General features: G+C 34.8%; 1 long non-coding RNA gene across 2 annotated transcripts in view; it reads right to left on the bottom strand.

Annotated features, from left to right (window-relative positions):
• Positions 1 to 493: 493 nt before the first annotated feature.
• The window catches only part of LOC104005788 (uncharacterized), a 211,242-nt gene continuing 198,167 nt past the window's right edge, over positions 494 to 13,568 (bottom strand). The window contains exon 4 of one of the 2 annotated variants that reach the window (XR_008541421.1): positions 494 to 2,811. This is a non-coding gene — a long non-coding RNA (uncharacterized LOC104005788). The remainder of the gene's footprint in view (positions 2,812 to 13,568) is intronic. The other variant, XR_679237.3, reaches the window with a different exon arrangement.

The raw sequence follows: 13,568 nt of genomic DNA, 5'->3' as shown, positions 1-13,568 counted from the left end.
AGCATAAATTCCATTCACATGGGATGACAGGGTGTCTTCTAAGATGGGATAATTTATAAAGGAACAATGTTTAATTGACTCACAGTTCTCCATGGCTTGGGAGGCCTTAGGAAACTTACAATCATGGTGGAAGGTGAAGGGAAAGCAAGAACTTTCTTCCTAAGGTGGCAGGAGAGAACGTGTGCATGCATGCATGCACGAGAGAGAGAGAGATTGGAAGTGACACACTTTTAAGCCATCGGCTCTTGTGAGAACTCACGCACTATCACAAGAAAAGCATGGGGAAACCAACCCCATGATCCTATCACCTCCGACGAGCTCCCTCCCTCTTCCCAAATTTCATCTCGAATAGATACATATCAGTAAGAATGCTAATAAACAGAAAATCTTTGTTAGTTGAAATTTTGGAATAAAGTATAATAATTTGAATACTTAGTATTTTATTCACTGAGATAAAATTTTGATGTTTTATGAATAGTCTATTGAACTGTAATTTTTCAGAAAATGGTGTTTATTAACATACATACAAATAAAAATGCATGTAGTCTTTGCTCTTCAGACATATACACATGAAGCTCCCCATTGAGATTTAGCAATTTGGCATTTCTTGAAAAACAATAATGAAACCTCTTATAATAAGCTATGACAGATAAAACTAGCTTTAAGAAATACTTATAAACAAGTCAAATCACATTAGAAAAATAATCTTGAATTGCCTTTTCAAGGTCTAGTTAATAACTTCTCTTTTCATTACAGTGAAATTTTGCTCTAATGAAATAATATGAATAGCCCCAATAATTTGCCCAGTCTCTTTAGCCTTATTTAATTGAGTTGAAAACTCATTGTAATGGGATTATCTCTTTGCACTTCTTGAATCAGCTCCTTCCTGAATTGGCTTCTCTTTCAGTTCATATATATTAGCAATGTAATTTTTGAGATGGGAGAGATTATGTGGACTATAGAGAGACAGCTTTGTGTAGTGTAAATCTAATTCAATTTTATATCTCAAAGGCTTAGACAGTGTTTCATTTTTAAGCCTTTCAGTACATTGGATGTAGGTAATGAAAATTTGTGTTAGAAAAGGAGTAAAACATTTGTGTTGTGGCAAGAGTAAAAAGCAAAACAAACAACAAACAAACAAACAAAAAACCTGCAGCATTTTGCAAAAGATATGCTTGACTTTGAAAATGAAGAAAAATAATCAAGTGTATGCTGAGAACCATTCCTCCACATCAGCTAAGTTGCTTCACAGAGGAAATTACAAGCCTCACTCTATCCATGCTGGAGAAACACTGGGTTCTTATTGTAGACCATAGATGTGTGGCAGAAAGGAATGTCTACATCTTTGCAAGAAAACAAATCAGTGTTGTGAAAAATGCCAGTGAGCCCTTTGTGGAGTGAATGCCTAAAAAATTAATGCAGGGGCCGGGCGCAGTGGCTCACCCCTGTAATCCCAGCACTTTCGGAGGCCGAGGCAGGCGGATCACCTGAAGTCAGGAGTTTGAGACCTATCTGACCAACGTGGGAAAACCTCGTCTCTACTAAAAAAAAAAAAAAATAAATAAATAAATACAAAAATTACTCAGGCATGGTTGTGCGTGCCTGTAATCCCAGCTACTCTGGAGGCTTAGGCAGGAGAACTGCTTGAACCTGGGAGGCGGAGGTTGCAGTGAGCCGAGATTGAACTATTGCACGCCAGCCTGGGTGACAGAGCGAGACTCCATATAAAAAAAGAAAAAAAATTATGCAGGTCACTTTAGCGCCTTGTGCGATGCAGTCTCTTACAACACACTTGTGTTTAAATCATGGCTCATGCCACTTTGTATCTTTGTGTCCTGAAACAAATTATTTAAAATTCAGATCCCCAATTTTATCACTTGAAACATTGGGATAATTAAATCCAACTTAAAGACACTGTTCCTATTAAATTAAATGTGACGGTAAATGCGCTTTAAAATGTGATGGTAAGCTACACTGTAAAATGATAAAAATGATGATCTCTAAGGTCACATGGAGTGGAAGTCTCCTAGGAGATCTATAAATGCAGCCAGCTTATTTCTTTAAAAATTTCAATTTGTAGAATATACATTCAATGTTGTATATTAATATAGCTTCATTATGAAAGCCAACATATTTCTAGGGTACTTATATTTGCTTGTCATAGAAGTTAAGCTGGTTTTAATACTGATTCTGTTGACTGTGGAATACTGCAATTGCATATCCAAGAACTATTGACTATTTTACTATTTACTTGAAAATTGTAAGCATTTATCATTTATTGACCCTAATATAGTTACATAAAGATGACATAAACATTAAATAAAACCTAAAGTATATCTTATGCCTATTAAATGGTATCAATGTTGTTCAAAACCATCTGGCCCATCAACACTAATGTAAATCATTCTGTGTGGCTTATTGGTCTAGAAAGAGTAAAAAATGAAAACATCTCCAGACAAAAACCACACTACAAGATAGTATATATGATTTTATCTATGTTTTGGATATGCATATCTTTGATGTACCGCTCTATAGGCAATTGGGATTTGGTTTGTCCCTTGTTAATTTCATCAGCCATTACACAGAATGAATAGTTGGCCTAGGAGGACCATTGGCTCAGGAAATTTAAAAGTAACTCTCAAATGATCCTGCACTCTTACTAAACAAATGCTGGCAGGATTTGAGGATGTGTCCTGTCATTTCCACACAAGAAACCTTACAGAACTTTGTTGTCATCTGAGAGGTATCACAGGGATGCGTAGTCTTCTGTTAGGAAAGATGACAATTGGTCCATAGAAAAAGACAAAGAATCTGGAAGAAGAGAATTGAAAGGAAGAAAATCATTTTTTAACAATGAGCTAACAGATAGATTCATTTTACATATTAATATATTAATGTAGTTTTTAGTTCATTCATTAATCTATTAATTCTATTGTACCCTCACTCAAGCAATTTTATATATTTTTTCTTCTATTTTTAAAATTTTGGTTTTGACCATCAATGCAGATACTTTTCTTTTTCTTTGAAGCAATAGTGACTGGAATACATGAGATAGTTCCTGCACATTAAACACTCTTAAAAACAAACAAAAAAATTCTAGAATCTAAAGAAATTCAAACGCTATTTTTAAAAAATTTAGCTAGTACACCATTGCTATGTAGCCTGACCTGATTCCAAATTCCACTAATTAACCAGCAAATGAAGTGGTCATAAATATATTATTTTTGTTCTAACTTTAACTTTGTAATTACTTACGTGTAATATGTGTGACTCTTGTCATAGTGGTATCTATAAAAAGTTTCAATTCCATCTAAGTTAATGAGTACATGAGGAAGGAAATGTTTACAAAATTATTATAATTAAGTTTCTTTAAATGGCCACGTTTTGAGAACACAAGGAAATGAGTAGTTAGTTCCCTAAAGAGACAAGTGAGTATAGTGTAAGGCACAAAATGTGCTTTCTTGCTTAGGTCACTTCAACTTCTTTGATTGGAGATAACTCACCTTGAGATTTCCCATACAACCTGAACGAAACAATCACTAAACCATGCTGACAAATGAAGGAACAAAATATAACATTTATTTCCAAAGAAAGTTGGTTCTTTCTACCACATGCTTTAGAGAAAAATAAAAACTAGCATAGTCTGTGTTTTTGCAAAACTGCTTATTATTTTTATGCTTCAAGAAGGCACAAAATTGAGCTTTAAAGTTTCATTCTGTTTTAAAGACCTCTTAAAAAGAGACATTAAATCCATAACACTTTAGAAGATGCTTAGGAAAGAGGACAGCCAGAAGATGAAATTTGAGATAGTTACATATGCATATCTTTATTTTCCTTCTTTGCTTTTTACTTTTCTTAATATAGGATTGGAATTTGTTGAGGAATATACTAGTTTCCCAGGAGATGTATGACCACAGGGGTGGGAATACTAGATTTAATTATGAAAAGATGAAGTTTATGGCTACAAAATTAATAAAGATATTTCATAAAAACCATCAGCATTTTACTTGTTGCCAAAATTGGAGACAGTATTTCAACATAGGCAACACTGAACAGCCTTCTTGTACCTTTCTGAACTCCTGAATTTTCTTTTTACTTCTTACTTGTGCCTCTGGATTTTCAGTGCTTCATACTCATCTGACTGTAAAAATAAATGAAAATTTTCTCTATCCAATCCAATTTTTTCATTTTCTTTTTCTAATTCTAATGGTGTTGGTTGCACACATTGGCATTTATTTAGTTATTTCTGGCAATTCCAACTGAAGTCTAATAAATAGTGGAGGCGGCCAGGGCGCGGTGGCTCACGCCTGTAATCTCAGCACTTTGGGAGGCTGAGGTGGGCGGATCCCGAGGTCAGGAGATCAAGACCATCCTGGCTAACACGGTGAAACCCTGTCTGTACTAAAAATACAAAAAAGCCGGGCGTGGCGGCGGGCTCCTGTAGCCCCAGCTACTCGGGAGGCTGAGGCAGGAGAATGGCGTGAACCTGGGAGGCGGAGCTTGCAGTGAGCCGAGATCGCGTCACTGCACTCCAGCCTGGGCGACAGAGTAAGACTCTGTCTCAAAAAAATAAATAAATAAAAAATAAATAAATAAATAGTGGAGGCTGTAGATTCTTCATCCCTCTTTATCTGAACCTTTCCAATAGTTTTCACTTGTGGACCTGATGAAATGTCAGTTTTCATGCTTCACTTTTCTTGGCAGCAAGATTGGGTTGAGGCCTAGGCTTGTCCCATATAACATTGTATCTCTATGGAAAAAATGATTGCTTAGAGATTGGGCACAAGGATTCAGTTAGGCTAACTAAAATCTTCCTGTACACTTTTCTGCTTCAATCGTGGCGAATACAATCCATCTTTCTTTTAGATCACTAAGTGGAAGGATAGACTTTGGAGATTGATGGATGCCATCTTTCTTTCTTTTAAAATTATGCTTGGGAACACTTAAAACAAGACCTACTCTCAACAAAATCTTAAGTGTGGAACACAGTATTGTTACCACAGGCACAATGTTATACAGCAGATTTGAAGAACTCAGTCATTTTGCATAACTGAAACTTAATACCCATCGAATAGCAGTTTCCCATTTGTCCCTATCCCCTGACCCTGGCAACCACCATTCTATTCTTTTCTCTGCTTCTATGTTTTGCTATTTTAGATACCTTATAGAATTGGAATCATGCAGTATTGGTCTTCTTGTGACAGACTTATTTCACTTAGCTTCAACGTTGTTGCATATTGCAGCATTTCTTCCTTTTGTAAGGTTGAATAATATTCCATTGTGTGTATATACCACATTTCTTTATCCATTTATCCTTTGATGGACATTTAGGTTGTTTCCACATCTTGGCTATTGTAAATGGAACAAACATCGGGGTGCAAGTATCTCTTTGATATCCTAATTACAATTCTTCTGGATATCAATTTGGGATATACAATCCCTACAGTGAGATTGATGGATCATATGGTAATTCAATTCTAATACATTCTTTTAGGAAACTCCATTCTGTTTTCATAGTAACGTTTCACACTTCTACCAAGAGTGTAAAAAGATTCCAATTTCTCCACATCTTCATCAACCCTTATTGTCTTGTGTTTTTTTTCTTGATAATAGTCATTCTGATAGGTGTGAGGTGATATATCATCGCAATTTGGATTTGCATTTCACTGATAATTTGTGATATTAGCACCTTTCCACACACCTGTTGGTCTTTGTATATGTTCTTTAGAAGAGATCTATTCATGTCCTTCCCTCATTTTTCAGTTGGGTTATTTGTTTTATTGCTATGAAGTTGAATGAATTTCTTATATATTTTGGATATACCACTTTTCATATGCATGGCTTGCAAATTCTCCTATTCCATAGGTTGTTTCTTCACTCTGCTAATTGTTTTCTTTGCTGTGGAGAAATGTTTTAGCTTGATGTAGTTCCATTGTTTGTTTTTGCTTTCGTTGCCTATGCTTTTGGTGTCATAGCTAAGAAGTCATTGCCAAAACCAATGTCACGGAGCTTTTTCCTTGTTTTTCTTTTTCCTTTTTTTTTTTTTTTTTTTGAGACGGAGTCTTGCTCTGTCGCCCAGGCTGGAGTGCAGTGGCGTGATCTCGGCTCACTGCAATCTCCACCTCCCCGGTTCACGCCATTCTCCTGCCTCAGCTTTCTGAGTAGCTGGGACTACAAGCGCCTGCCACCACGTCCGGCTAATTTTTTTGTATTTTTATTAGAGATGGGGTTTCACCTTGATAGCCAGGATGGTCTCGATCTCCTCACCTTGTGATCCTCCTGCCTCAGCCTCCCAAAGTGCTGGGATTACAGGCGTGAGCCACCACACCGGCCCCTTATGCTTTTCTTTTAGGAGTTCTATAGTTTCAGGTCTTATCTTTAGGTCTTCAGTCCATTTTGAGTTGATTTTGTGTATGGAGTAAGATAAGGGTCTAATTTCATTCTTTGCAAATAGATATCCAGTTATTCCAAAACCATTTGTTGAGGAGACTATATTTTCTCTATTGCGTATTCTTGGCACTATTGTCCATAATCAATTAATTTTTAAAAATGCATTAGTTTTTCTATTCTATTCCACTTGAATGTATGTCTGTCTTTATGCCAGCACAATACTATTTTAATTATCATAGTTTTGTAACACATTTTGAAATTTGGAAGTGTGTTGCCTTCAGTTTTCTTCTACTTTCTCAAGATTGTTTTGACTGCTTGAGGTCTTTTGTCATTCCAAATAAATTTAGAATTGATTTTTCCATATCTGTAAAAAATGCCATTGGGATTTTGGTAAGAATTTCATTGAATCTGTAGATTCCTTTGTGTAGTATGAACATTCAAACAATATTAATTCTTGTAATCCATAAACACAAGATGGCTTTCAATTTATTTGTGTCTTCTTTAATTTCTTTCATCAATGTTTATTTTCCAATGTATGTCTTTTATCTCCCTAGATAAGTTAATTCCTATCTTTTTCTTTTTGATTCCATTGTAAATGAGATTTTTAAAAAAATTTTCTTTTGGATAGTTCATTATTAGTGTATAGAAATGCAACTGATTATTTTATATGTGGATTTTGTATTCTGCAATTTTACTGAATTTGCTTATTAGTTCTAATAGGGTTTTTTGGGGGAAATTCTTTAGGGTTTTCTACATATGAATTCCTGTCATCTGTAAACAGAGATAATTTTGCTTGTTTCTTCCTAATTTGGGTGTCTGTTGTTTCTTTTTCTTGCCTAATTATTCCAACCAGGACTTCCTGTACTATGTTGAATAAAAGTGGCGAGACTGGGCATCCTTGTCTTGCTCTTGATCTTACAGGAAAAGTTTTTGTTTTTTTTATCACTGAGTATGATGTTAACTGTGGGCTTGTCAGATATGGGCCTTTATGAAGTTAAGGCACATTCCTTCTATATCTGATTTGGTTTTCACCATGAGTGATTGTTGAATTTTGTCAAATTCTTTTTCTGCATCTATTGACTAAAGGATATGATTTTTATTCCTCAGTCTATTAATGTAGTAAATCACATTATTGATTTGTGTATATTGATCCATCCTTGGATCCCAGAGATAAATATCACTTGGTCATTGTGTATGATCGTTTCAATGTGCTGTTAAATTAAGTTTGCTAGTATTTTGTTGAGGGTTTGTGCATCTACATTCATCAGGCATATTTGCCTGTAGCTTTCTTTCCTTGAAGTGTCTTTGTCTGACTTGAGAATCAAAGTAATGCTGGACTCATAAAATAAATTTGTAAATGTTTTCTCTTGAATCTTTTTTGAAGAAATTGAAAATGATTGACATTAAGTCTTTAAATGCTTTGTAGATTTCTACATTGCAGCCATCTCTTCCCGGGCTTTTCTTTGTGAGAGGTTGTACTTACAGATTGAATTTGGCCTTTTCAGATATTCTGTTTTTTTCATGGTTCAGTTGTGATAAGTTGTATATTTATAGGGATTATCTATTTTCTCTAGATTATCTGGTTTGTTGGTGTATAATTATTCATTAAGTCTTTTCTTACCCTTTGTATTTCTTTGGCATCATTTATAATGGTTCCTCTTTCATTTCTGATCTTATTTATCTGAGCATTCTCTCTTTTTTCTTAGTTTAGCTAATGGTTTGTCAATTTTTGGATCTTTTTAAAATTACAATTTTTAGTTTCACTATTTTTTTCTATTTTTTCCTAGTCTCTATTTCACTTATTGCTCCTCTAACATTTATTATTTACTTTCTTCTGCTACTTTTGAGCTTAGCTTGTTCTTCTATTTCTAGTTTGTTGAGATGGAAAGTTAGGTTGTTTATTGAGGTCTTTATTCTGTATTATTGTACACATTTATTGCTATAAAATTTTCTCCCAGTACTGCTTTTGTTGTGTACCATAAGTTTTGCTATGTTGTGTTTATATTTTTGTTTGCTGAAAATAGTTTCTAATAGCACTTTTGATTTTCTTTTACCAATTGGTTACTCAAAAGTGTGTTTTTAAATTTCCCAAATATTTGTGACTTTTCTGGCTTTTCTTCTGATATTTATTTGTAGTTTAATTCTATTGTAGTCAGAAAAGGTACTTAGTAAGATTTCAGTGTTCTTAAATTTGCTAAGGGTTGTTTTTGTGACCTATCATTTGATGTATCCTGGAAAATTTTCCATGTGCACGTTGGAAGAATGTATATTCTGTTGCTGTTGGGTGGAATGTTCTCTATATGTCTATTAGTTTCATTGGGTTTACAGTAGCAGTGCCCAGCCTTTTTGGACCAGAGACTGGTTTCACGTAAGACAGCTTTTCCATGTGAAGGGAGGGTCGGGGGTGGTTTCTGATTCTCACAAGAAGTACAGAACCTAGATCCCTACCATGTGCAGTTCACAATATGGTTCATTCCCTGTGAGAATCTAATGCCACTGCTGATCTGACAGAGGCAGAGCTCAGGCTGTAATGCTACCTGTCCCACAGCCCACCTCCTGCAGTGTGGCCCAGTTCCTAACAGGACATGGACCAACACCGGTCTGTGGCCCAGGGATTGGGGGTCCCTGGTCTATAGTATTGTTCAAGCCTGTTATTTCCTTATTGACTTTATTTCTGGACTTTCTATCCCTTATTGGAAGTGGGGTATTGAAGTGTCCAAATATTCTGGTATTAATGCCTATTTATTTCTTCAGGTCTGTCAAAGTTTGCTCTAGATATTAGGCACTCTGATGTTCTGTGCATATATATTTTTAATTGTTGTATTTTCTGGAGTGATTGACCCTCTAGTCATTACATAATGTACTTGTTTGTCTCCTGTGACAGTTTTTGGTTTAATGTTGATTTTGTCTAAGGACAGCTACTTCTTCTTCTCTGTTTAGGTAACCGTTTGCATGAGACATCTTTTCCATACCTTCACTTTCAGTCTATGTGTTCCTCCAATGGAAGGACTTACTATTTCCATTTTGTTCATTATTTTCTGTCTGTCTTGTAGTTCTTTTGTAGTTCTCTTTCCCTCTCTTGCTATTTTGTTACATGGTTTAAATCATACTGAGGTTATAAATAATATATAAACAAAACTTATAAATAAGTTTTGAAGCACAAAGTGTTTGCAATTTGATATTTGTGTAGGTAAATGTCATTTAAGCACTCTATAAAACAATATACAATATTTTTCTTTTAGTTACTGACAAGAAGTGGCTGGTACAAGCATATATGGTTGTTGTTACTCTGTACCCTGAGGGTTTTCTTTAATACCTCCTGATGGCACTACAAAATGGACAATGTTAAAGATAAGCAGGGTCTTCAGTGACAGTCTTTATCTTAGGCAGGACAGTGATGTCCACTAGGCTTAACCATGTTGAGATAATTCTCCATTGGCCCTTTGTATCTCTATTTGCCTGAAGCAATTTTGGATAAAATATATCTACCTGAAACATTTTTTTCAATACAAAAATGTATCTATTAGATACAAGTAGATGAAAACCTACCCTTCTTTTTTGGTTGATTCATATTTATCCTTTAGATTCTACTTTGAATTTTACTCTAAGTACAGGTTAGAAAGCATCCTATATGTATTTCCTAATATAACATTTATAATGCAATTTAATTTAATATTTTTATTATTTATATTCATTATGAAGACTGAAAGTTCTTTGAAAGCACAGACCATCTCTACTTAATTCATGCAATGAATATTTCCTGGGTGCCTACTATATAATATGATAGGTGCTGGGGATACAAGGATGAATAAAACTCTATTTCCCTGTGCTATCAAGAAAATCTATGGGTAAATGTAATAAAGGGATAAGACCTAATTTTGGATTTGGAGCCAGGAAAGGTAACACATTCCTGTCATTTAAGGTGACCTTTAAAGATAATAAAAGAATTAGCCACATGAACAGTGTGGTGAAGAATAGCCCAGGCAAAACCTATACATATATAAGTAACCTCAATTGGGAAAGAGCTTGGTGAACTCCAGAAACAGAAAGATGAAAGTTTGACTGGTGATCAAGGAAGGTGCTGGATGCAAAGTGAGCCTGGAGATGTGGTAGAAGCAAAATTACCAAGTTCTGTAAAAAAACTGTCACGAGTTATTTTAAAAAAATGTAAATTTTGAAAATACATTTTTTAGTATGAAATCTTGAGTTATGTTTATTTTTAAACTTTACAGATGTTAACACCTCCTATAAATGCAGAAATTTCTTCTAAACTGATGCCAGAATTTCAAAACAATTTAGTTACTGATGATATGCATGTTATAGAGTTTAGTAATTTACAGGATATTTTAAATACAAAAGTAAGAATAATAAGTTACTAAATCCAAATACATACTATTTTAAATTTAGTTCGTGTTGAAAATGATCACTTTAAAAAGAAAGGTCTGCTATTCTTTTCATAAATTAGAAGCTCTTGACTATAACTTTTAGCCTCATAGACATGATCAATCTTAATGGAGTGGTGAGTTTCACAAAAAAGACAAAGGTCTGAAATGTTACGCTGGTTTTGCTCAGGTGAATAAAACAATTCTTTTCTCACTTTTCTTTCATCATGGGAAAGTCAATTTTTCAAACAAAAATTATTGTGCATCCCAGTGGGAGAAGCTGAAGGTCAACATGTCACTGAGGTTTGCATCAAAAGCTGTGGGCTTTTTGGTTGATGGAGTAGTTATTGACTGAAATATAGAGGAAATAATTTTTCTCTGTCTCTTTTTGTTTGTAGCAGCAAATTCACTAGTGTTCTCTTTACTAGGGACCGTGCAATCATGTCTGTTTGTCTCACACAACTTGTTTATCCCATCTATCTGACTCCATGATTTTCCTTTTTGAAGCAGCCAAGTCCAGTCCTCCCAATAGAATTTCACAGTGAGTTACTCAGGTTCTACTGAATAATACCTAATGGGGTAAGAATACTGGTTCTATTTTGTTTCTTTCTCCTCCTCTGCTCAAAATATTGGTGCAAATGTGAAGTTAAGACCCCTGGAGCTTCCTCAAGTCATACCTTCCAGAATATCAAATGCATATTTTTGAACATACTTGCTTCCAAATCGACAGTATAACATCAGTTTCTGTAACTCTCCTTAATATCTTTTCTCAGCAAGGGAGAATAACATCTCCATAGAAATTTAAAGATGACTCTCCAAACCTAGACAAAATAATAAATAAATAAAATAAATAAAAAATAAAAACTCTACCAGGAAGGCAATGCAGTCTCCTAGAGAGGCCAAATACCTGTGCTCCTCAGAGAAAGCATATCATGGATGCTCAGGGGTAATTAAAAGCTATTTAAATGGGATTTTTTCCCCCAAGATTCTGGAAGTTTCCTTTTAACAGATATTTTAAGTGAGTTATTCATCTGTTCGGATTCCACTGGGCACTTCATACTGGTCTTTATACACCTTCTCTGATGAAGGTCTGTTCCTGACCATCTCGGTCAAATCCCGGGGTGATCTTGATAAGGATTCTGTTTAAGTAGAAGATCCTCCTTGCTCCCAAAGAATCACTGTTTAATTTCAGTCAGTCCCCATAGGGAGTGGAACACATTTGCACTAAAAGTATGTTAGGAGAGTGAGCATTTTTTTTGGTTTCACATAATCAAATCTCTCTTTTTAATTATCTCCTTTTACATCACTATCCCAGGCTGAAGCCACTCACGTCCCTTTTACTTCTAAAATGACAAGGCTGCCTGGTCTGCCATTCACTGGAGACAAAAAGTGTTCCATTAGACAGGAAAGAAATTGAAGTTTTACTTTTATTTCAACAGGATACTAATATCCTAGGCCCTTTTCATTTTCTTCTTCCTTTTTTCTAGTTAAAGCATTGCAGGATGAATGCATAGCTATGAATAAATACTTAAAGCCATTCCATTTATAGAAGTGTATTTTTCAATGAGAAAGTGAAAGCCGAATTCTTTAATTTAATTTGACAATCACTTCCTCACCTAAAAGTGTGTATGTATTTTGTACTTATTTTTTGCTATCTGAAGATGAGAAGTGAGAGATGAGGTATATAGATGAGAGGATTATCAATGAGCAAGGCCAACAGGATCAGAAAAATAATGTACAGTATATGATAAGCATAATCCTATCAGAAGTGTGAAAGGAAATGGTAATAATGAGTATACTCATTTTCTCATTAGCTCCTAGACTTTTCTATCTCAATCTGAACTAGAACTTTAGGCTCACTATGTGCAAATCCTTACTCATATTATATTTTCATATTATATTTTTTCCTGCTTCTCCTCTCTTCAGTCTTGCAATCTGACTTGCCCTTTACTTTGTATTTATTTCCTGCTTTCCTAGATTAATAGCATCAACATCTGCTTAGCATCTCAGTTAGAAATCACAAAATTGTCTGCAATTCTTCCATGTTCCACATCTTGGAGTGTCATTCATAACCATGACACTCACTACTCTAGCGGGTCAGATATATCCATCTCTTCCACTCCATTGGCTCTGCCCGATTTTCTATTTAGATGCTCATAAACTCTTCACTGTGCTATAGCATAGTTTCTGGCCGCCAGCATCTCCTCAATCTGCCACTGTCATGAGAGTTATTTTCCAAGACTGTATCTATACCCAATCAAGCCACTGAGTTAACAAACTAACTGTTCCCTGAATTTTATAACATAAAAAGTTGAATTCTCTTTCTGATATATGTAAAAGACTATTCAAATCCCTGTGAGGCTGACAATTTATAGTTCTCATTTCTCCAAGTCATACTCCTTTGAATTTTGCAATATAGTGCCCATCTTTATGTGTCACTATTTATGAATTGCTTTTGCTGTTTAATTTCTCTTTGTTAATATCATATGTATTCCTGTCTCCAAAATAGCATCTGTTCCACATTTGGTATCATTTATCTTGAATTTAAAGAAATATATAAAGCACCTTCTATGCTGATTCTTTTCCAGAAATAGGAAAATATTCTCCTGTCTATAAGTTGTGCCCACCCTGATACCAATCTTTTCTAGCAACATTTTTTTATAGGTGAACTATCAGATTTTTAAAGATACCATACCATTTTAAAATCTTACATTTTTCAAGACAAAACTCTAATTATTTGCTCTTTGAAAATTCTTTATAATATTTCAAGTTCTCTCCTGCAGTATACATAAATGT

Source organism: Pan troglodytes, chromosome 22 (assembly GCF_028858775.2).
Source record: "Pan troglodytes isolate AG18354 chromosome 22, NHGRI_mPanTro3-v2.0_pri, whole genome shotgun sequence".
Taxonomy (NCBI): Eukaryota; Metazoa; Chordata; class Mammalia; order Primates; family Hominidae; genus Pan; species Pan troglodytes.
The sequence above is the reverse complement of the archived record's forward strand: the minus strand, read 5'-3'. Positions and strand labels throughout refer to the sequence as shown.